The sequence below is a fragment of the Chelonia mydas genome, chromosome 11 (genome assembly GCF_015237465.2).
Source record: "Chelonia mydas isolate rCheMyd1 chromosome 11, rCheMyd1.pri.v2, whole genome shotgun sequence".
Taxonomy (NCBI): Eukaryota; Metazoa; Chordata; order Testudines; family Cheloniidae; genus Chelonia; species Chelonia mydas.
In genome coordinates, this window is record NC_051251.2 from 41,115,529 (window position 1) to 41,137,434 (window position 21,906).

The window sequence follows — 21,906 nt, forward strand, 5'->3', positions numbered from 1 at the left end:
TTTTTCAATCCCATCCACCAATTATGCAAAGGCTTTGTTGAAATTCGGCTAGTAAATTTCCATCTTCCCTGATGTCAATCAGTTGTTCTTGCAAACTAATCGGAAGGTGTTGCATTTTTATATTTTTAACATATGGGTTCAAAACCCACTCAAACTCTTCGTTTGGAAGATTTTTAAACAGGTTAGAAAATTCTGTTTCCAAGTTTTTTAAGTGTGCAGATATGAGAGTTTTTATAGGTGACACACTTACATCGTTTTCAGCAACAAAATCACATAACGATGGCAACACTTCCAAACATCCGTTTTCAAAATGCTCTCTCCATAGCAGTTACTTTCTCACTCATTGTTAAAAAGTCACCTTTACCTTGAAGGGACAGATTAAGTGTCGATTTTTTTGAAAATATCTGCTAGGTAGCATACCACTGCCAGCCACTTGTCATCACAGAAAAGGTCAGCAAATTTGGAACACTTGTCTTTTTGTAAAAGAAAAATGCGCAACTCATCTTTAAGTTCGACAACTCTTTTAAGCACTTTGCCACGAGATAACCAGCGAACCTATGTGTGGTACAAAAGATTATCATGGTCACTCCCCATTTCATTACAAAGTATTGTAAAGATTCTACTATTTAAAGGTCTTGTTTTTATAAAATTAACCAAATCGATGATATCCTGTAGCACTTTGTGCACTTCTGGCTCCAACTTCTTTGCTGCAATAGCTTGCCTATGAATGATGAAGTGAATGAATTTCACGTGTGGTGCTATCTCTATAACCTTACCTCAGAATCCTTTCTTTATTCCAGTCAAAGCAGCCGCTCCATCAGTGGTTACACTTACACAGTTTTTCCATAAAACATTGTTTTTATTAAAGAAGTCATTTACTGTTGAGAATATATCTTCTCCGGTATATCTTTCCTTTAGTGGCTCACAAAAAAGTAGTTCTTTGTGTATTTCATTATTGAAACAGAATCTAGCAAATACCATAAGCTGAGACATGTTAGAAACAGCTGTACTTTCATCCAACTGTGTAGTAAACCTCCCGCACTGCGTAATTCATTCTAATACTTGTTTCTTCAAATCTTCAGCAATGTTTTCTATGCATCTTCCATCAGTATCTGCTGACAAAGGAATGCATTTTAGTTTGTCGCCATATTGTTTTCCATGTATTATTTCATCCATTTTTACCGCGGCAGGAAGAACAAGTGTTTCCCAATGGTATGCGGCTTTTTGTCTTTTGCTATTAAGTAAGAAACCTCATAAGAGGCTTCTAAATATTTATCATTAAATTTAATGAAATTTTGTAAAGTACTGGATTGAGTATCGCATGACTTTAAACATTGCTGAAAAAACTGTAGAGGTTTGTCTTCATGTTCTGGATGCTTAGTTTTTAAATGTCTTGCTAATCGTGATGGCTTCATACTATCATTAGCTAATATCTCAAGGCACAATATACACTTAGGGTGAGGTTCATCGTTAACGATAGTGGATATCAATCCATATTTCAGATAGTCTTCTTGATAATTTTGAATTTTTTTGGCCGACTTCTTGTCAGATCTGATTAAATCCTCATTGTTTTTACCTCATAATGTGGCTGATAAAGAGCTCGTACTAGGAGTAGGATACCAGGGTCTGTGATAATGTGGTGATATGCTTCGGTGGTCCGGCTTGGTTTGATTGAAAACACGTCCTGGTACCTGTTGATCATCTCAGTTACCTCCTTCTTCTGGTTTGGTGTCAGATCAGGGGATATCCTGATCTGCTCATGTAGGTTATTTCCCTGGATTGGGGCCTCTTGGGCCACCACACATGCCTCTCGCTGGTGCCAAGATTTCAAGAGGTTAATGTGATAAATCTGTTCTTGTTCCGGCGTCCTGGCTGCCGCACCTTGTGGGCTATTTCCCCCATGGGTTCAACCACCTCATAGAGCCCCTGCCATTAGGCCAGAAGCTTGCTTTCTGCCGTGGGTACCAACACCATCACCCGATCCCCTGGTTGGAACTGTCGGACTTTTGCCTGGTGATTGTAATGGGTTCGCTGGGCCTCCTGTGCCTTTTCCAAATGTTCCCGTACAATAGGGGTGACTCAGTCTATCAGGTCTCACATCTGCAATACATGTTCTATTATATTTCTCCCCTCATTGGGTTTCTCTTCCCAGATCTCTTTGGCAATATCTAGCATGCCACAGGGGTGGCACCTGTATAATAACTCGAAGAGGGAAAACCCAGTTGAGGCCTGAGGTACCTCCTGGATAGCGAACATAAGGTAAGGTAGTAGGGTGTCCTAGTCCTTCCCATCCCGACTTACCACCTTCCTTATCATAGCCTTGAGGGTTTGGTTAAACCTTTCTACCAGCCCGTCAATTTGCGGATGATAGACTGAAGTTCTCAGGGTATGTATATGGAGCAGCGTACAGAGGTCCTTCATTAGCTTTGACATAAATGGAGTTCCTTGGTCTGTTAATATCTCTTTCTGTAGCCCCACTAGGGCAAAGATCCCCACAAGCTCTTTGGCTATCATTTTAGAGGCTGTGTTCCGCAGGGGGACGGCTTCTGGGTAGCGAGTAGCATAGTCCAAAACAACAAGTATATATTGGTGGACCCAAGCCGTCTTCTCCAGGGGTCCCACTAGGTCCATGGCTATTCACTCGAAGGGGACCTCTATGATGGGAAGGGCTACTAAAGGTGCCCTCAAGCGGGGACGGGGACTGTGCAACTGACACTCTGGGCAGGACGCACAGTACCTCCGCACTTCTTCATGTACTCCGGGCCAGAAGAACTGTCGTAGGACCTGTGCCAGGGTCTTCTCTACCCTCAAATGCCCCCCAAAAAGATGACTATGGGCAAGACTTAATACAGCATTCTGGTGTTTTTGAGGTGCTAGGATCTGCTGTACCTTCTGCCCCTGTACTGGTGCAACCCTTCTTCATTATGAAGTAGGGTCCTGGTCCCTGGGTTTTCTCTTCCACGGGAACTCCATCTATTTCGGTCACCTCTTTCCTAATGTTGTCGTACCTTGGGTCTTCAGCCTGGTCCCGTCCAAAATTTCCTCTCCCGGGGCTGGTCTGTCCAAGTTCTAGGGGGCCAGCCTCTGTTGCCTCTACTGGTTCAGAGGCGTTAGGGTATGGGTCAGACTCGGGTGCTTCTCTCTCTTGGGCGGCCTCCTGTTCAGCTGCTCAGGTCTGCCTACCTACAAGAGTGACCCTCTGGCTTTGGGTCAGTATTTGGGTTCCCAAGGCCTTAGCTGCCCTTCTTTCCCTTTTCGTCTTTCTACCCTGTCTGGGAGTGGAGAACAAATCTGGGGATATCTCAGAGAAGATTGGGGGTTGACAGTCCACTGTGGATGCCTCACTAATTTCAGGGTTCCCCTCTTTCTCCAATCCCCCTACTGAGAGTAAGTCTCAAACCCTGGGAAGTCCCTCCCTATGAGCAACGGGTATGGGAGTTTAGGGACTACACCTGCTGCTACCTCAGTAGTGTTCCCTTGGATCTCAATTTTTACTGGGATGCTGGGGTAGTACTGACTGTCCCATGGACACGTTATCCCCGTACGTTTAGCCTGCAGCAACTGACTATGCTTCACAAGCCTCCCCGAGACAAGCGTGATAGCACTCCCCGAATCAACCAGTGCCGTAGTCTCCAGCCCATTTAGTTTCACTGGTCTGGTGTACATATGTGGGGTTAGTGAGACCCCCCACAAGGTGAATTAGGGAGCATGGGTCTGCCCAGTTCCCCAGGTTACACTGCATAGACTCCTCAACATTGGGACATTGTGCAGCTACGTGTCGCCAGCTCCCCGCGGGCATAACATCTGTATGGAGCCCTAGGCGTCCCCCGGTCTCTTAGTTTGGGCATCACGATCTTCTTCCCCCTCAGTGCTCCAACTCTTTGTGGCCTCTGGTGGGCCTTCAGCCCCTCTCTTTTTTCACCTGGTCCCTCCTGGTGGCCCAGTCACCTGAGCTCTAGGGCTTGGTGCTGCAAGTTTAACCCGGGGTGCCTCTTCCTTAACTGGTCGGGTCAGCTCCCTCGCTGTCCTTCGCCTCTCCACCAGAGCGACAACCTCGTCATAAGTGGAGGGTTCGTTCTGGCTTACCCATGCGCAAAGGTCTGGCGGTAGTCCCCTCATGTATCAGTCAATGAACAGAACCGAAGTATCTCTTCCGGACTCCGGGACTCAGTTCGCAACCATTTTCATGCAAGATGGATGAGGTCATACAATTGGTTTTGTCTTCCTGGTACCTCCACACGTGATACCGCTGGGCCCGCACTGCGGTCATTACCCCAGATCTGGCCAGGATCTCTGCTTTCAGCTGGGGGAAGTCTGCTGCAGCCTCTTCAGGCAGATCATAGTAGGCCTTTTGGGCCTCCCCACACAGGAACGGGGTGAGGATGCCAGATCACTGATCTCGAGGCCAGGCCTCCCGTAGGGCTGTCCTCTCAAAGGCAAGGAGATATGCCTATATGTCATCCTTCCCCGTCATTTTCTGCAGGCAATTGCTGGTCTGTATATTCCACACATGGCCACGGTTCATCTCCGTAAGGGCCTTCACTTGGTTTACCAGTTCCCACAACATAGCACGGTCTTGAGCGGCCTGGTCAATCAACAAGGGATTAGTCTCACGCTGCAACCGTACTGCCTCCTGTTGGGCAGCCGTGGCTTGTATCAGTGCCCGCACTACATCCTCCGTTGTGGTGAAAAAAAATAAACCCACTTTTTTTTTTTTTTTTTTTTTAACACTCTCCTTCTTCCGCCGCGCTGTGCACACCAGATCCCACCACTAACACCAGTTTTGACAAAGTTCCCCCTCTACCTTGGTGGGTTCCGTGCTTATTGGAGGATTTACTCGCTTCAGAGATTCATGACAGTCCTCAGTTTGGCCACTTACGTGGCTCAAATCTGCTGTTTTACTCAGATAACCTCATCACCGGCCAGCATGGGGAAAAGGAAGGAGAACAATCCCCGCAGTCTCTGCTGACCCAGCATGTGGGTCAGGGAACAGCCCAGACCTTCCCCTCTGGTGGAACCCACAGTCCAGATCAACTCCTCCTGTGTCTGATCAGGAATTGGGAGGTTTGGGGGGAACCCGGGCCTGCCCTCTACTCCGGGTTCCAGCCCAGGGCCCTGTGGACTGCAGCTGTTTAGAGTGCCTCCTGGAACAGCTGCACAACAGCTACAATTCCCTGGGCTACTTCCCCATGGCCTCCTCCCAACACCTTCTTTATCCTCACCACAGGAACTGTCTCCTGGTGTCTGAGAATGCTTGTACTCCTCAGTCGTCCAGCAGTATGTCTTCTCACTCTCAGCTCCTAGTGCCTCTTGCTCCCCAGCTCCTCGCATGCACGCCACAAACTGAAGTGAGGTCCTTTTTAAACTCAGGTGCCCTGATTAGCTAGTGAACTATAGAGCTGTTTTTCAAGAGCTAGCATGAGTCCCACTATCCCAAGTAGGTTGACCCAGACTGGGAGGTTTGATCCAGCTCAGTCCAAAATGCGGTATAGACATACCTAACGGGTTCCTGAGGAAGAGTAGACTCACTGCTTGCGCACCCCCTTATGGCTGGACACAGTCTAGCACAGGGGATCTCAAACTGGGGGTTGAGACCTCTCGGGGGTCAAAAGGTTCTTTACATGGGGGGGTCGTGATCTGTCAGCCTCCACCCCAAACCCGGCTTTGCCTCCAGCATTTATAATGGCATTAAATATATTTAAAAGTGTTCTTAATTGATATGGAGGGGTCACACTCAGAGGCTTGCTATGTGAAAGGGGTCACCAGTCCAAAATTTGAGAATCACTGGTCTAGCAGGCTGTCTTTGTCTAGCACCCTTCACTAATGGCCCCTCTTCTAGTGACTTGGCCCTCTGGCCAGGTCATGTTTTAATTCCATGCCTTCTGAGGTTAAAAAAAAATACAACTCAAAGTCAAAAAAGTCTTACTACAAAAGAGGTTTTCTGCCACCTTTGGAGCTATCCCTTGGCCCAAAGTTTAGGCTCAGTCTTTAGCCTAAATAGTCCTTACATCAGGCTTGAACCTTTCCTTGTGCCTGGATGGGGAACACTGCCCCACTCTCTGCTCCAGGTTCTGGCCCAGGGACCCTTTATTGAGCAGCTAGGGCAGCTCCTTCAAACACGTTGCTATTTCCCTGGGCTACTTTCTACCCCTGAGCCCCTTGTGCTGCTTCCTTGAATCTTGTGCTTAACACAGCCTCTCTTCTGGTTTCTCCCTATGTCCTCCCAGCTCTTCCTTTCTCTCCAGGAATGTCGACCCCTCAGGACTGCCTCTCTGTGCCTTTTCAGGGCCCAACACAGGGAATTATTCCTACCCTGTAGCCTTCTTCAGTCTGCCTTCCTCAGACCCTTCCCAGAGAAAGGGAACTGCCTACCTCCTCTTTCCTGGGTTTCTCTATTTTGGGACCTTCTGTAGCGTTCACTGCCTTCTTTTATTAAGTTGATCCAGCTCCTGCTCAATGGGGTCTAACCACAAATTGAGCTTGATGCACCCTCCAGATGCAGCGAAGTGGGCTAATTGAGCTCTCAGACTCCTTTGTTCACCTGTGTGGGGTAAACAGCTAGGGTTGCCAATTTTGGTTGGTGGTATTCCTGGAGATTTTCATCACATGACAATCGTGAATTCAAGATTAATCTTTAATTCCTGGGGTCTCCAGGCCAATCCTGGAGGGATGGTAACCCTATAGACAACCCATCACAGTCCCCCAAAGTCCCACACGCCATCAGTTGTGGGCTGTGTCCTCAGAGAAGAGAATGGGGCTGGGGAGAGGAAATTGCAGTTGGGACAATGTCTGACAGCCATCCCAGTATGTGTCCCATAGATTTACTTCTCCCTGCCCGTTTTGCAGGCAAGGTGAATCAATGGAGGTGGAGGAGTTGGGAGAGAGCAGTCTCTGTAATCTTCCAAACACACAGAGTGTGATTGTGCCTGGTCCTTGCACAAAAGGGTGCTTAGGAAGGCTCCCTGCACTCTTTCCCTCCCACTCCCCTCTTGCACATCGATATAAGGGCCAGGGACAACCTAGCTCATGAAACTGGAAAAAAACTAGTAAATGCTAAGAAATTATATTTCAAAGCTTAAACTGTGTTGCCTATGCACCACATACTATTTGTTCCATGTGTTAGTGTTACCTTTCTGATGCCAAGCCATATTATTTAGAGCTCTGAGGTTGTCAGCTATCAAACTAAGGAGGGTCAGGACAATTAAGCGCTTAGATGGAAGACACTCAGAAAAACCTAGGAGCTGCAGAAAGGGATGTTGAGGATTACGTTTTTCTCTCCAAGATGCGAAACCAATGCTCCAGCACAATGCTATAGTACAATGTGTTGAAAAGGTGCCATTTTTCACATGGGAAATTAGTTCTATTTGTGTTCAGTGTCCAAATTCTAGCTTGAACAACTATATATTGCCTACCACATATTTCCCACTCCTCTCAAATCAAATGGAGAAATTATCTTTAATCATGCAGAATGGCTGCTGCTTTCCATCCCAGAGATGGCTGCATTTCAGTACTAACTGAGCAAAAGCTCAATAGGATCCTTCTACACAAAAATGGCACATGAATATAAAGTATTAATATGATTTTAGAAAGTTAGATTCAGGCTGGCTGTGGTGTCATTCACAACTCATTAAATATACTGTACACTTGTAAATGCTGTTTCTTAATAGCCATACATCTCTATGTGCACTGTATTTCTAGTGATTACAGAGCTACTTGGGTGATTAATGTCACTTGAACTTCAACTTTCTGCCTTTCAAGCCACCCAGAATCATACAACTACTGTCCAGATATATGCAGTTTCTCTTATTACTTAATTACAGTAGATCATACCTGGAAAGGGACATCTGGTTCCATTTCAATGTCTGGAATTTTTTTCAGCCCACAGAGTAAATTTCTTTGTATCAGGGTCAATGAAGTAATCAAAAATTGTCCCTTGGGAAGGAAATTTTATTGTTCTCATTTCTTTGATCCACCACCTGCTAAACTCCATGTGGTGATCAATTAGCTGGGGAAAAAAACAAAAACCAAGGAAGACAAAAAATATCGAGAGACATGGCTAGTCCTTATATATTTCTACTCTACAACAGCAATAGAGAGAGGTATCTGAAAAGGTTCATGGGCTCATCTCCACATCCAGTGCTTTCCCAATACTTCCCCAAAACTCATCTGAACAACTATCCTCTGAAAATTGGCTAACAACACTCATGAGATCAGACTTTTTTTTAAATTTTGAAGTTTCTTGTGCATCCTGCTTTCAGTTATAGTATAATTCTGCAAGAATATAACTTTTTCCATAATATTTTCTCATTTATCATTTCAAACAAAAACCCCAAAGCACAAAATTACATGAGAATTATAGCAAACGAACAAAGGGAGACTGGATGGCTTAGCAAGTTGGTGCCTGCATGTGAACCCTTCCATTCCTTGGTTTCTGGTTCAAATTTAGCTCCACTCACTATTGTGTCCCATGTTACAAAAGAGTTCCTTAAATCAAAGAATTAAGACTTGATACCAAGTTACATAAACCATGAAAATTTATATCACTTATTAAACTCTCAAAATCTGGCCTCAGCATGCTCTATCTAGACTCATTGAACAAAATGGGTGTAATATCTCCTTTAGTTATTTGAAAGTCCTGCTGAGGAATCTGAAGTAAATATCCCCAAAATGGTAGTTAGCCGTAACAAAAAAGATGTTAACACCTGCCAGCTATTGGTTGGTCTATGGCATGAGAAATGAGTTAGTCAGTTCAGGCCAGTTCCCAGTGGTCAGGTCTAGCACCACAAAACATATGATCACAGCTGGCACTCAGCAAAGAGGACACTGAGCTGTGGGGAGAATTGAAGAGTCTAGGTAGGATGGTGTGCCCACGGGAAAGGACACGCAGAGGGGGGAAAGGAAGCTATTATCAGATTAAAGTTACTTTTCAATGTATAACGTAGGTTTAATATTTATTGTAATGCTGGCTAAATGAAACTTAAACATGGCAAATAGACACCACTTATTTCATTGTTAAGATGTACACAAGAGATTCAGCCTCCAGCACTTATTTTTTAAATAATATGTCCCTTGTAACCAAGTTGAAACCATGTCTTTGTAGCTTGCAGTCCTGAGTAATGAAATGTGCATATGACATGAAGAACTTGTAAGAATTTCAAAAATGAAGCAATTACAGAAATATTTTATCCTTCTTTGGGTTCAGTCACTCACCTGATCCTGGAAGAGAACTCCACTGAAAGCCTGGATGCTTGCAAATGCAAAATGTATTTCATAGAGTTCATGAGGAGAGTCTGGGGAGTATTCTCTGGTGTCAGAAGACAATCCAGTAAAAAGCACAAAGTCTATAATAAAGAAAGCAGGTCAGAGGCTTTGTTGAAGTCCACAGATTTTTTGAAATTATTATTAATTTAAAATTAATAATAATAATAATTTCCAGTTCTCTCACACCTTTTATTGAGACATCAAAGAAATCTTTACAAACATTAAATCTCACAACATCACCATGAGGTAATTATAACTACTTTATAGATAGATAAATAGAAGCACCTCAGAGGCAAAGCATTGGGAATATAACTCAGGAATCCTGACACGCAGTCCTTGCACTAACCAGCAGACCACTCTTCCCCCAATAGCTGCTTCAAAAACATAATACGGAAATGCTAATGATTAGGGCCTATGCCCCAGCTTATTGAAGTCAATAGAGGACTTCCATTGGCTTTGGATCAGGACTATATGAATAAACTTGTAGTATTTTATTACAAAATTAAAAATAAAATTAGGATTAATAGTTTCCGTTCAAAGAAAAATATGAACACTTAACATTAAATCGGTGTAAGGGATGCAACTCTACTGTACACGTCTGGGGTGCCTGAATCAAAAACCTGGATCCAAACACAACATAACTTTGTGGTGTTCAAAAGCCTGGACCAGATTTGAATTTTGCAGCTTGAGCCCATCGCTAGTATATTATTCATAAAGATTTGTTTTTACTTCTCTCCATTCTTTTTCACAACTAAGCCATTTGATCCAGAGAGTATTTTTAAAAAAAAATCATCTCACTGACTCGCTCTGAAACTCATTACAGAGTGTAACACCTGCGCTTTCATATAAAAATGTCCATGAAATCATTTTTTTAAAAATTTATAGGGGTTTTGGTCTAATTATCCACATGTCCCAGAAGCCCTCTCTATAGCAATTCCTGTTGTTTGCCATGATCATTACTGATCGGGGTAGAACTGACCAACTGCAGGCTTCCTTGCTTCTGAACTGTGCCAGCAAGCCACTTACGACTCCAGCAGATTCTTTTAGTTCAATGAGAATTTAATAATCTGTTTTTTTACTTTGAGAATTTCCCTTCCCAAAAAAGGGTCATTGCTCAACATGAGGAACAAATTGCTGCCCTCACAAGAGATGGCAGAAAGTGAACTGTGCTTCTCAGAAGCAGAGAATCATCTGACAAACTGCAGCACCAGATCACAAAAATCACTGGTTTCTTTTCCTTCCCATTAAAATGCGATACACTCACATACTGTAATGAGTTCTCATGGATTCTAGAGCAGAACAATGGACTTTCATTTGAAAAAGGAATGCTGTCATTTGTTATAAACGTTCTGAGTCTCCCAAGCATTTTTCCAGGATATGTACAGACAGATATTTGACACATAGGACATCATTTCTTGAAGTGGTGTGATCTTAGAGCCAAATCCTGCCCGGTGATGTGGGGATGTGTTAGGCAAGGAAAAGGGCATTCAGCAGTAAATGCCAGCTCAGAGCACCACAGCCCTAAGGAGACATAGTCTGTCAGCTAGGGTGCAATGGCTGCTGTCAGCAGTATGGGGAGGGCACACTGCTTCTTTCCAAAAGAACATTCACCAGCCTATTCCACAGGTCCTCCTGTAGTATCCTGCCCTGCGCTGACAGGATAGCTCCAGAAACATGCCCAGGGCCACTCTCCTTCTCTGCTCCCATCTGGTAAGGGCAGGGTTGGACCCTAAATATAGATTTAGGGCCGTTTTCTAACTACTCTCACGTGATGCAAAAAGGAAATGTTCATATTATGTTCTGCAAATGGGATCATGTTAAGCAACAAGCAAATTAGCAAAATACTCTGGAGAACCTGGACAGGCTGACACAATAATATTTTATGTCGGGGATGTCCATTATTCTGTAATAGTACTGAACAAATTTCTAATTAAGAAACTGATGGCTGAAGAGAAACAATGATATTTCACAGAAAAAACAACTGAACATAAGTGACACTAACATGCACCCCTTGTTATGAAGCAACACTAGGTGACAATCTGGTATATTTCTTGCTCATTTCTATCTCTATTAAATCTTCTGGGATAGATATTGACTCTTTAAAATGTGACTTACACGGAAAACAAGGAAACTCTCTTCCCAGAGAATTCACAACCTAAGCACGGCAGGTGATGACAGTTGAACATTAGAGGGATATGGGATGAAAAGACACAGAAATCATAGAAATGTAGGACTGGAAGAGACCTTGAGAAGTCATCAAGTCGAGCCCACAGAGCTGAGGACCGTCCCTGACAGGTGTTTGTCCATCCCATTCTCAAAAGCTTCCAGGGATGGGGATTCCACATGAGCTACAGTAATATGATTGCATGGCTGCTTGTGTTAATCACACTTTGTATAAGCTTTACTTGGTTTATTCTAGTTAAATAATGCGGTAAGGACAGCCTGTGCTGAAAAAGCAGCTCACAGTTAAGTGGTGGTGGTGAAGTGATGGAGAAGGGTAAGTCAGGTATGGTGTTGTAAAATAAGGAATGAACTCTACCATCACACTGATAGAAAGACTTTTCTCTTCAACTACCTACTTCTGCTCTACGCTTTTTGGCTAAATCCAGCAAACTGAGCCACGTGATGCTGTTTATAATGTGGACTGATGTTTGGTAATTGGGTTGAAAACGCCAAAGTATTTCATTTAGGATTGATCTCATTAATCCCAAATCCAAAAATAGGGGTTGGGCAATATTTTCATCTTATTTCTTAAGAAATAACAGTCTTCTTTGGGCTCAGGACGAGCGACACTTCTTCACTGAGAGGAAATGGCAGTAAAAGGTAGAGCTTTAAATTAGAGACACTTATATTGAATGTGTATGTTATAGGAATATGTACTTATACAAACTCAGCACAGGTATTGAGGGAGTCATAATTCAGTTTTGGTGCTTAAGTGTCATTGGCTATTTGGGAGATATTCATGTCCCCCAACATTCACTGGATAGGAGTGCAAAAACGGGCAAATCTGAATTATATTAATATTAGAGAGACAGCCCTGTTGTCCAAAAGTAGGTCTGGTTAATACTGAGTGACAGGAAAGACCAATCAAAGGCAAGTGGAAAGCTCAAAGAGAGAGAATTTACTAATACAAATGGATAGGACTGACAAGAGACTACCCTAGAAACTCAATAAGAGATGGAGAAGATGGGACATACTTTAACTTACCATTGGTTGCAGTTTCATTCTGTGGTGGTATGTAATTAAAACAACATGAAACCTGGTTATCTAACTATTTTAGGTAAAACAGCTATTGTTATTTAGTACTCAGACTGTCTGCCAATATAATAAGACTACTTATCTGGACATTAATCTGGGTATTCTTAGATGGCATGCAGGAGGATTGCCCATGTATTTGCCAGCCTCTGCACTGGAATTGGGTTGCTAGTGGGGGATAAAGAAGATTTATTTACACTAGAAAAAATTGCAGCATTAAATAAATGATCACTGAGCTCCAGGGTGTTGGTGAAAGGAAGAAGGAACAGTGACTTCACTGAAGGGGGCTTTTAGGCAAGGGCATGTTAGTGTACTACACTTGTCACACTGCCTGCACGCATAACTGTTTGCTAAATCCCAGGCTCAGTTGATATGTAGCCAATGGAAATTGACCTTTTCCACATGCCAGGGATAGCGCCTATCATTAGTGACAGCATCACACTCCTCTATTGCTCTCTGGCATTATTTTAATGGATTTTATAATGTGTTAAAGATCATATCACAGAACTTGCAAATCCAGACTAAATAAATAATACAAATAAGAATGAAAATCAGGCCTTCACATACATAGACAAATATCAGCAGTAGTGCACATCCCTAAAACAAAGGATACACATTCTAAAATCCTTGGGTAGATAATAGAAAGTCATAATGTAGATGCCCAACAAACGATTAAAGATTGTAAATATATCTACCACGGCAGTCAGCCAAAAACAGCAATTTCTGTGGATTCATACATGGAACATACCTGACTGCAGACAGGCATGTGCCATGTGTTCCATGGAACTGTACACTTAGTTTCTTGGGAGCAACATTATCTGTTTTCTATAAGATATTTTATTACCATTATCTTTAACTGCACCTGCTGTGTTAGTGATCAGTCTTTGTGCCTTGACACTTTTAACTGGAGAGGGTGGGGACTAGTTTGTGGCTCTAAGAGCTGTCCATGGTAAAGTGAGGTGAAAGAGGCCATGCACTGGTATCAGCTCTCAGAGTCACTGTGCCTGAAGCAGAAAGAACGTCCCAAGCATTGGCAGAATAAACACACCAGCAACACACTTCGGTAAGGCACATATGGCATTCCCTCCAATGACAGCCCAACTCCAACGAGTGGTGAAGAATGGTGCCATCTTCTTTTTGATGCAAGGAATAGCTACAAAATGCTGTACATTAATCCATTGCTTCATTGCAATGAGGTTCTACCACACCAACTGTGAAATACTCAAATGTTCTTTTTAAAATCAGAACTGATGAAAAACAGCAGAGTAAAGATTCTGTTGTTGTTGTCACCTGGACCATGCTGCTTTCAGGAATTGGCGTGATAGTTTTTAAGTTGCGCCAGACTTTCTCCAAACAATAAGGAACATATGTGACAAACAGGATGGTCAGATTTGTTCTTTCAGACTCTGCCTTGCCAGTCTCAATCCAACTAGTTACATATTTACAGAAATAAAACATTTTTAAAATTGTAAGAAGCAATGAAATAAATAAAAATAATGTCAGCTATCAAGAATTTACACTGATAGCATGAATAACTTCTATTGCTGAAAACCCTGCTCTCACATCTGAGGGCAGAACTTGGCCAAGAGGGATTTACTTACTCTCCTCTGGTTTAACATGTTCAACTTCATATATTGTTAGTGACTTATATCTGGAAACCACAAAGTGTGACACACTCTTAACTCTCAATGGGTTTTGACAATGCTCAGCACTGTTCAGGATTGGACATGCAGTTTGCTGCACTGCCTCACTTTGTTGCTAGTTCTTTTATATCAGCATTTCCTACTCAATAGTCCAGATGGTTTTTGCTTGAGTGATTACCCCTCCCACACAACTGCTGCTGAACACCTGGGGGGGTGTAACCTAAAAGTTGAGAACCACTATCTCGACTGTTGCAGACAATCTGTAGGGATTTTAATCTAAGCACTGCTCTGGTAGTTGCAGTATTAGTTATGTAGTCCTGCTGAATTAGCAGCTTTCCTGCCACATCAGTGAACTGGATTTTCCAGAATTAAATCCTCAAATAAGACATTAACACAGTTTTAAAAGTCTATTACCATTCAGATTACTTTGAAACCTGCCAACAACAACCAGTCCACTACAAACCAAAGCAAAGGTACCAACAGGATACAATACAATTTTCACGTCCTATTAGCTGTGAAAACTGGTTTCAAATTCAAATAAAAATGGAGCTGCCTGTGTTGGCTCACTTTCAACCAGCTATAAAGCTGGCAGACAATGTCATCAACCAGCAACAATTGTGTGACTCAATACATCTTTTCTGTTGTCTTTGCTATCAACAGATAGCTTTGAGTCAAGCAATATTTGTGACTGCACATTTGCATTACAGATAAAATGTGCTCTCATTTTATTTACTTGCAGAAAACCTAAGTAGGACAAATCCAGACCTGGTATAAGAAGGGGCAAGTCAATGGAATTGCATTCCTGGCTCCAGGTATAAGCTTGGCTCAAAGTTCTTATTACATTTTAACTTACTAACAGAAATCCAGTTCTAATATTAGCTTACAGTAGAAATCACATGGTGACAAATAATTCTCTTCTTGTTGACTCCATGAAGAGTCCTCTGGCTGTGAACTATGCCCAGCTGTGGTAAATAATCCTAATAAATATCAGAGAAAGTTGTAAATAATGTGTGGCTATAGGGCATATTTAACCAAAGGGACAATGAAGCATGGCATTATGGTTACAAAGTCAGTATGGGGGGTGAATATTCAAGTCAGCATGAAAAAATGTAACCACGCAACTCCTATTAAAGTGTCTGTGTATATACTTCATAGACAGTGAATCCAAAAATGTTTTACACAATTAAATGATACAGAATACCAAAAGAGTCATGTATAAATTAGAGAATACACTCGCAAAATATCCTATCATGGCAAATTCAAGCCTATGCCATGTACAGTATATATACAGATATGTCTACATGTTTGAATATATCTGGGGCTGAATGCATCCCTGTATTCACATGGTAACCAATATTGTAATAATCTTTGTACAAAATATGCCTTGTGAGGTATTATTTGAAAATTAATAATTTACCGGTCAATAATATCATGATGAAATGTGTGTTCCAACATTGCATGTAAAGTTATAAATATAAGATGAAATTAGGTCTGAAATACGTTTATCAAACAAGTCTGGATAAACCAGTTTCTCAAAGACAAAGGACAAGCCAGCTGTCATCAAAGGTGATGGGCAATCACCAGTCAAGCAGCTATTCTTTTGGCAAGGAAGGCGGGCAGGAACAAACGGATATGCATCTTAGCAAACACAAGCATGAAACCTCTTTCACCATGAGGCTGCATGACTACAAACTCACCACAGGAATCTAGGGGTATCCCTCAGCAACCACACACCACACAACAGAACCACTAACCCAGGAACCTATCCTTGCAACAAAGCCCGTTGCCAACTGTGTCCACATATCTATTCAGGGGACACCATCATAGGGCCTAATCACATTAGCCACACTATCAGCGGCTCGTTCACCTGCAAATCTACCAATGTGATATATGCCATCATGTGCCAGCAATGCCCCTCTGCCATGTACATTGGTCAAACTGGACAGTCTCTACGTAAAAGAATAAACGGACACAAATCAGACATCAAGAATTATAACATTCAAAAACCAATCGGAGAACACTTCAATCTCTTTGGTCACTCGATTACAGACCTAAAAGTTGCAATTCTTCAACAAAAAAACTTCAGAAACAGACTCCAACGAGAGACTGCTGAATTGGAATTAATTTGCAAACTGGATACAATTAACTTAGGCTTGAATAGAGACTGGGAGTGGATGGGTCATTACACAAAGTAAAACTATTTCCCCATATTTATTTCCCCCCCGCCCCCACGGTTCCTCAAACATTCTTGTCAACTGCTGGAAATGGCCCACCTTGATTATCACTACAAAAGGCTTTCCCCCCTCCCCGCTCTCCTGCTGGTAACAGTTCACCTTAAGAGATCACTCTCGTTACAGTGTGTATGGTAACACCCATTGTTTCATGTTCTCTATGTATATAAATCTCCCCACTGTATTTTCCACTGAATGCATCCGATGAAGTGAGCTGTAGCTCACGAAAGCTTATGCTCAAATAAATTTGTTAGTCTCTAAGGTGCCACAAGTATTCCTTTTCTTTTTGCGAATACAGACTAACACAGCTGCTACTCTGAAACCTCAGGAAAATGCATTTCAAAGGGTGACAACTTCAAAAGTGAGGAGAAAACACCCCAAGTTCTCTCCTCCTGTTCATCTCTCACTCTTTTTCACCTAAGAAAACAAAAGAAACAGCTGTTGGACTTTGGGAGCAGATCTTAGCCTCAGAATTTGGTCAGCAATGTTCCTGGAAACATGGAGTAAGGGACTTCACCTTGAACCAAGTCTAGTTTGTTAAGTTTTAGTACTAGTGTTTTATCTTTATTTGTCTTGTAACCATTTCTGACTTTAATGCTTTATACTAGTACTCACTTAAAATCTATCTTCTTGTATTTAAATAAACTTGTTTTATTCTTTAATCAAAACTAATCTGGTGTTGTGAACTGTGGGGGTAACAGACTGTTTTATATTGATCCCCTTAGAGGGGCAATGGCCCTAAAATATCTGAAGTGACCCGGACACAGAGGGCTGGACAGTGCAGAACACGTTTGGGGTCGGGGTGGTGGGGGGAATTTGAGTCTTGGAGTGTGTTGGGGTCACCCTGCAAATAGCAACCGTGGCTGCTAGAAGCCAGTGTGTGGCTGGTGTTTGCTGATGGGCTGCTGGGGTTATAATTGCTGGACCAGGGCTGTGGCTATACACAGACACTCTGGGTGTGACCTGCATGCTGGCAGGGTGTTTGTGAGCAACCCAGGTGGGAGCCACAGCAGCAAAGCATTGTGAGGCACCCCAGGTTGCAGGGCAAGGGTGACAGCCCCTCACTAGTCTGGACTGCACCCCAGAACGTCATAATACCCACACACACAGAGGCCCAAATTGTGGCATTTAGCTATTATCCCCACTAGGGGCAGTTGGGAGCACCATTGAACAGTGCAAAGTTTGGGGAGGGATCATGCATCAGGTATCATGCTATGGCGCCATCTTCTTCCTGTATCAGCTTGAAGAGCGGGGTTGAAGAAGCAATCAAATATATGGAGAAGATTGTTCTTCTCATTGCCCATGCACCAGAAGCAATATACAAAAAGGTTTTGAAGTGGGCAATTAAGGGCAGTGGTGTGGTGTGTTACAAATTGTTGTAATGAGCCATAAAACCAGTGTCCCTGTTAAGTTCATGGTTTTCAGTGTCTAGCAGAGTTATTAATTTAAGTTCCCAGGCTCGTCTTTGGAAGGTGTTGTTCAGGCTTCCCTTGAGGACGAGTATTGAAAGATCAGATAAAGAATGACCGCTTTGTGAAAAATGCTTGCCCACAAGTGATATCGTGTTTTATGGTGATTGTTTAGTTTAAGCTGCATAGTTGTTAGTGAGGCATTTAGTGCACTGGATGAGGTACACCACATGTTGTAATAAGGATGTGTGGGACCCATGAATCCTGAAAGGCATGTTGTGAGGGGTATTGATCACTGTAGTAGTGGAAATGTCTGCAGATTTTGCATCTGTTGTTCTGGTGCCACTTTGAGCTCTGGGTAGCTCAGAGGCTTGTATCTTCCACCAATAGAAGTTGGTCCAATAGAAGGTATTACCTTACCTACCTGGTCTCTTTCATGTCCTGGGACAAACACGTCTACATCACCACAAACAACTGTCAGTTTAACAGGTAGACCTTTCCACCATAGATATTCTGTACTACAAACATTGAAAGAACCGCAAGCGTCTGAATGACTTTTCAGTTCTTTCTCATATCATGGGTCCAAGGAAACTGTAACTAGTGGAAGACATTTTCCACTCTTACCAACCTTGATTTTTTCCCCTTTCCCCCTAACTTACGTAACAAAGCTCTTTGGTCTAAATTTTCTCTGCCAGTCTCAGGCTAGAGAAAAATCCCTTTTTCTCTTAAGTTTGAGGGTAATCAAATGGGCTATTTTTCATTGTCAATCTTAGAACAATTTTCAAAAAATGAAAAAAACCCACATTTTTAAACTACATTTTGTCTTCTAATAACCAAAATTACTTAGGTTAAAGACTTCTAACTTGTTTTATACATTGATCCTCAAAGAAAACTAGTAAATATCCCCACAGGAGTAGTGTAATCCTTAAGGAGTCTTCAATTTTAAAGTTCTTTTCCCACGAATATTATGAATCAACATTTGAGGTTTTGCACATCTTGCAAACTCCACACTTTTCACTGCGGGGCCAAATCCTATTTGCGCTCATCATATGAATCATCCTACATCCATAGAAATCACAAAGTCTGCAAGCACTGCATATGATGCTTTAGAGGCTACAGGCACATCTTAACTTATTTTAGGGCTATTGGCTTATCCTGTGGATCTTGTAAACTTGGAGTTTTTCATTAAAGATCTGTAGACATTCTTTATACAAAGTCCACAGGGTCATCCTTAAACTTAAACATGTGAGTTATTCTTTTCAGGATTGGGTTCTACACTACAGATTTGAATAAACTGACTATTCACTAACTGCTAAATAACTAATTACACTAATGGTGTTACAAATTATTTGATAATTGAAGCTTTTGGAAGTCTGTTGTAAGACTGAAATATCAAAAGTAATCAAAATTGATGCAATATCATCATTCACTGCAACAATAATGCATTTGGGGATTTTCATCAGCCTTTAAATAGAAAACAAAAATGTCCCCAAAACATTTAAGACAATTTAGCTGGTTGGGAGAATAATCACCACCCAGAAAATCAGGGCGACATATTCTGAATTAACCACAAATTGAACTCACTAAATTATATAGTTTAGCATTAGGTGATGGTTAATTACACTTCAGCTGGTACACTTAACAAAATGAGACATTCCTTAATGGCCAGATGATGGCTGAGGACAGTCAAAATACCACTCCTTGAGCATCTAATGTATGTGGACGACAGGAAAGTCTAGTGGAAGTAGAGATCTTGGTGGGGAAGAGCTATGCTCCTCACCTCTCCTTCTGCACCAGCTCGCTGGCAGAAGCCAGTCCAAGGGGATTCAGATGGCACCATAGTAAAAGGTGCAATAGTGGTTGCTGTTGTGTACTCTCCAATAGTGGAAAAAAGAGTAAAAAGTTTCCCAAGGGAAGTGCTGGAAACCCCAACACTTGAGACTTTTAAAATTAGAAAGGACAAAAGACTAGGAGTATAAGGGAGGGAGAAATCCTACATTGGCAAACAGAAGGACTATATGATCTTTTATGGGTCTGTTCCATTTTTAACTTCTATGATCACATTTGTCCTCAGGCACAATTCCTCCAAGAGCTCCTTGGGAGCGGTGCATCTCTACACATCTCCTACTGCGAGCTCTGGCTTAAAAGTCACAATGGAACCCTTAGAATCTAACAACAAGAGCTATTCTAGGTGCTGGTTAGGAAAATGTGATTTAAAGGAAGTTTCTACTATTGTGAAAAATTAGGGCAAAAATCTCCTTTCAGATCCTCACAAAGTATCTCAATTCCAACAGTTTGCTCTCCTGCTGCTGTATCCATCATAAAGAAAGACTGCCTCTGTAGTGAACAAAAGGTGATATTTTAATCAATTAAGATAATACAAAAAATACTGAACAATTCAGCTTTCAGTCCCACCCTCTTTCCAGGTTGAACCACAACCTTTACACTTTTACTCTATATTTTACTTCTGTTAAAGTGACAGACACCTTCCAGAAAACACCAAACATGCATCTAGAGAGAGCAGAATACCCAGTTTGAGATCGACCATGAATTTGGCTCTTAGGGTCTACTTATGTAGACTACTTTTGTACTACATAAGTTTTGTACTTTTGTACTACTGTCTACTTTTCTACATCGTAATCAAAATACATATATTTGCACATATACACACACACATATTAATCTCTCCCCAGTAAGTGAATTAAATGCATAAATGAACTCTTGTTGAGACCACTTTCATTGTATAGTCTGTAACATTGATTTAAAGGAAAGGTGTTCTGAAAGACTATGATACATATGTTTGCATTCCGCAGAACAGGATTATTAGTAATTTGATACGCACAAACCTGTGTGTCAACCATTACCGTGTTCAATGATTCAATCCACATAGGGTCAATATCTCATATAGCACAGTCCATTTGGGGGCATCAGAGGCTATGACAGAAAGTTCCCTCACAGTGGATAAAAACAAGCCTTCCAGTTATTGAAGAATGAAATTAAGTTCCCATTTACCCTAACCATGTAAACAATGTAAATCTTAAATTTGGCTAATTTCCTTTGCGTATTTTCTTGGCAATACCATCTTCCCATTCCCTTCTTGATGGATAAAGACACCCCAAAAGTTCATCTGTGGTGACAGCTTTAGGGTTGATATCATTCCAGAATGGGTTCAGCTTCATGTTAGAATAGGTCTTTTGCAACATCTTTAAGATCTAAAAGACAGAACACAGCCACAGGGAAGTTACATTTTTCCTCTCTCTGACTTGGGAGCAACCTCAGCAACTACAGAGCTTGAACAGGACAGTGGCCACTGACTGAGCCCAACACATGAAACAGATTTTAATAGTTTTTTCTCAATTAGCAGGCAGAACAGGTGTTTTGGGGAGGTACCTAAATGTGTAGTTTACCTGATTTTTCCCTGTTCCACCATTCCCAACTGTGGGGGTCTCAGAGCTAGCAGCTCTTCTAATTGTGTGACATAAAAATTAACGACAATGAGTGATAAACTTGATACACTGGCTGGCACATTTTACCGGCATCACTAGATAATTAGGGGACTGTAAGAAACAAGCTAATATTCAGGATTTCATTTTCCCCTCCATTCACAAAATTATTCCTTGAATGTGTTCTTCAGTGGGGGTAGGATAAAGTTTGGGAAGGATACAAGAATTCTCTCACCCAACAGTTTAATGTGGTGAACCACCCTAGAGACATGATCATCAGGAAGAGCTGAACATTGTCAAATTATGGGAAACTTCAGATCTGTTTAACTGTGCCAGATATGAGCGGTATTAACCCAAAAGCTTTAGCCATCCCTAACTCAGAATCAGTACACAACATACATGCAATTGCTCACAGTAGTAACTGCACAGCCTTTATTATACTAGTTCTCTGCACTTTGCAGGGATGTACATTTCTATCATCATTCTTGATTGATGGCAGTGACTACCAAAAAGGAATTCAAGTATGTGATAAATTCAAGGAATGAAAGACATAGCAATGAAGCTTGCTATGGCTTTGAAGTAAGACACATCACGACTGTATTTACAGCAAAGTCCTGGGGTCTCAAAATACAGTGAAACACATTTATAGTTAACTTATGTGTAG

At 41.9% G+C, this 21,906-nt stretch overlaps 1 pseudogene; it reads right to left on the bottom strand.

The window, feature by feature from the left end:
• The window catches only part of LOC122462431, a 213,028-nt pseudogene that overhangs the window by 140,480 nt on the left and 50,642 nt on the right, over nucleotides 1-21,906 (bottom strand).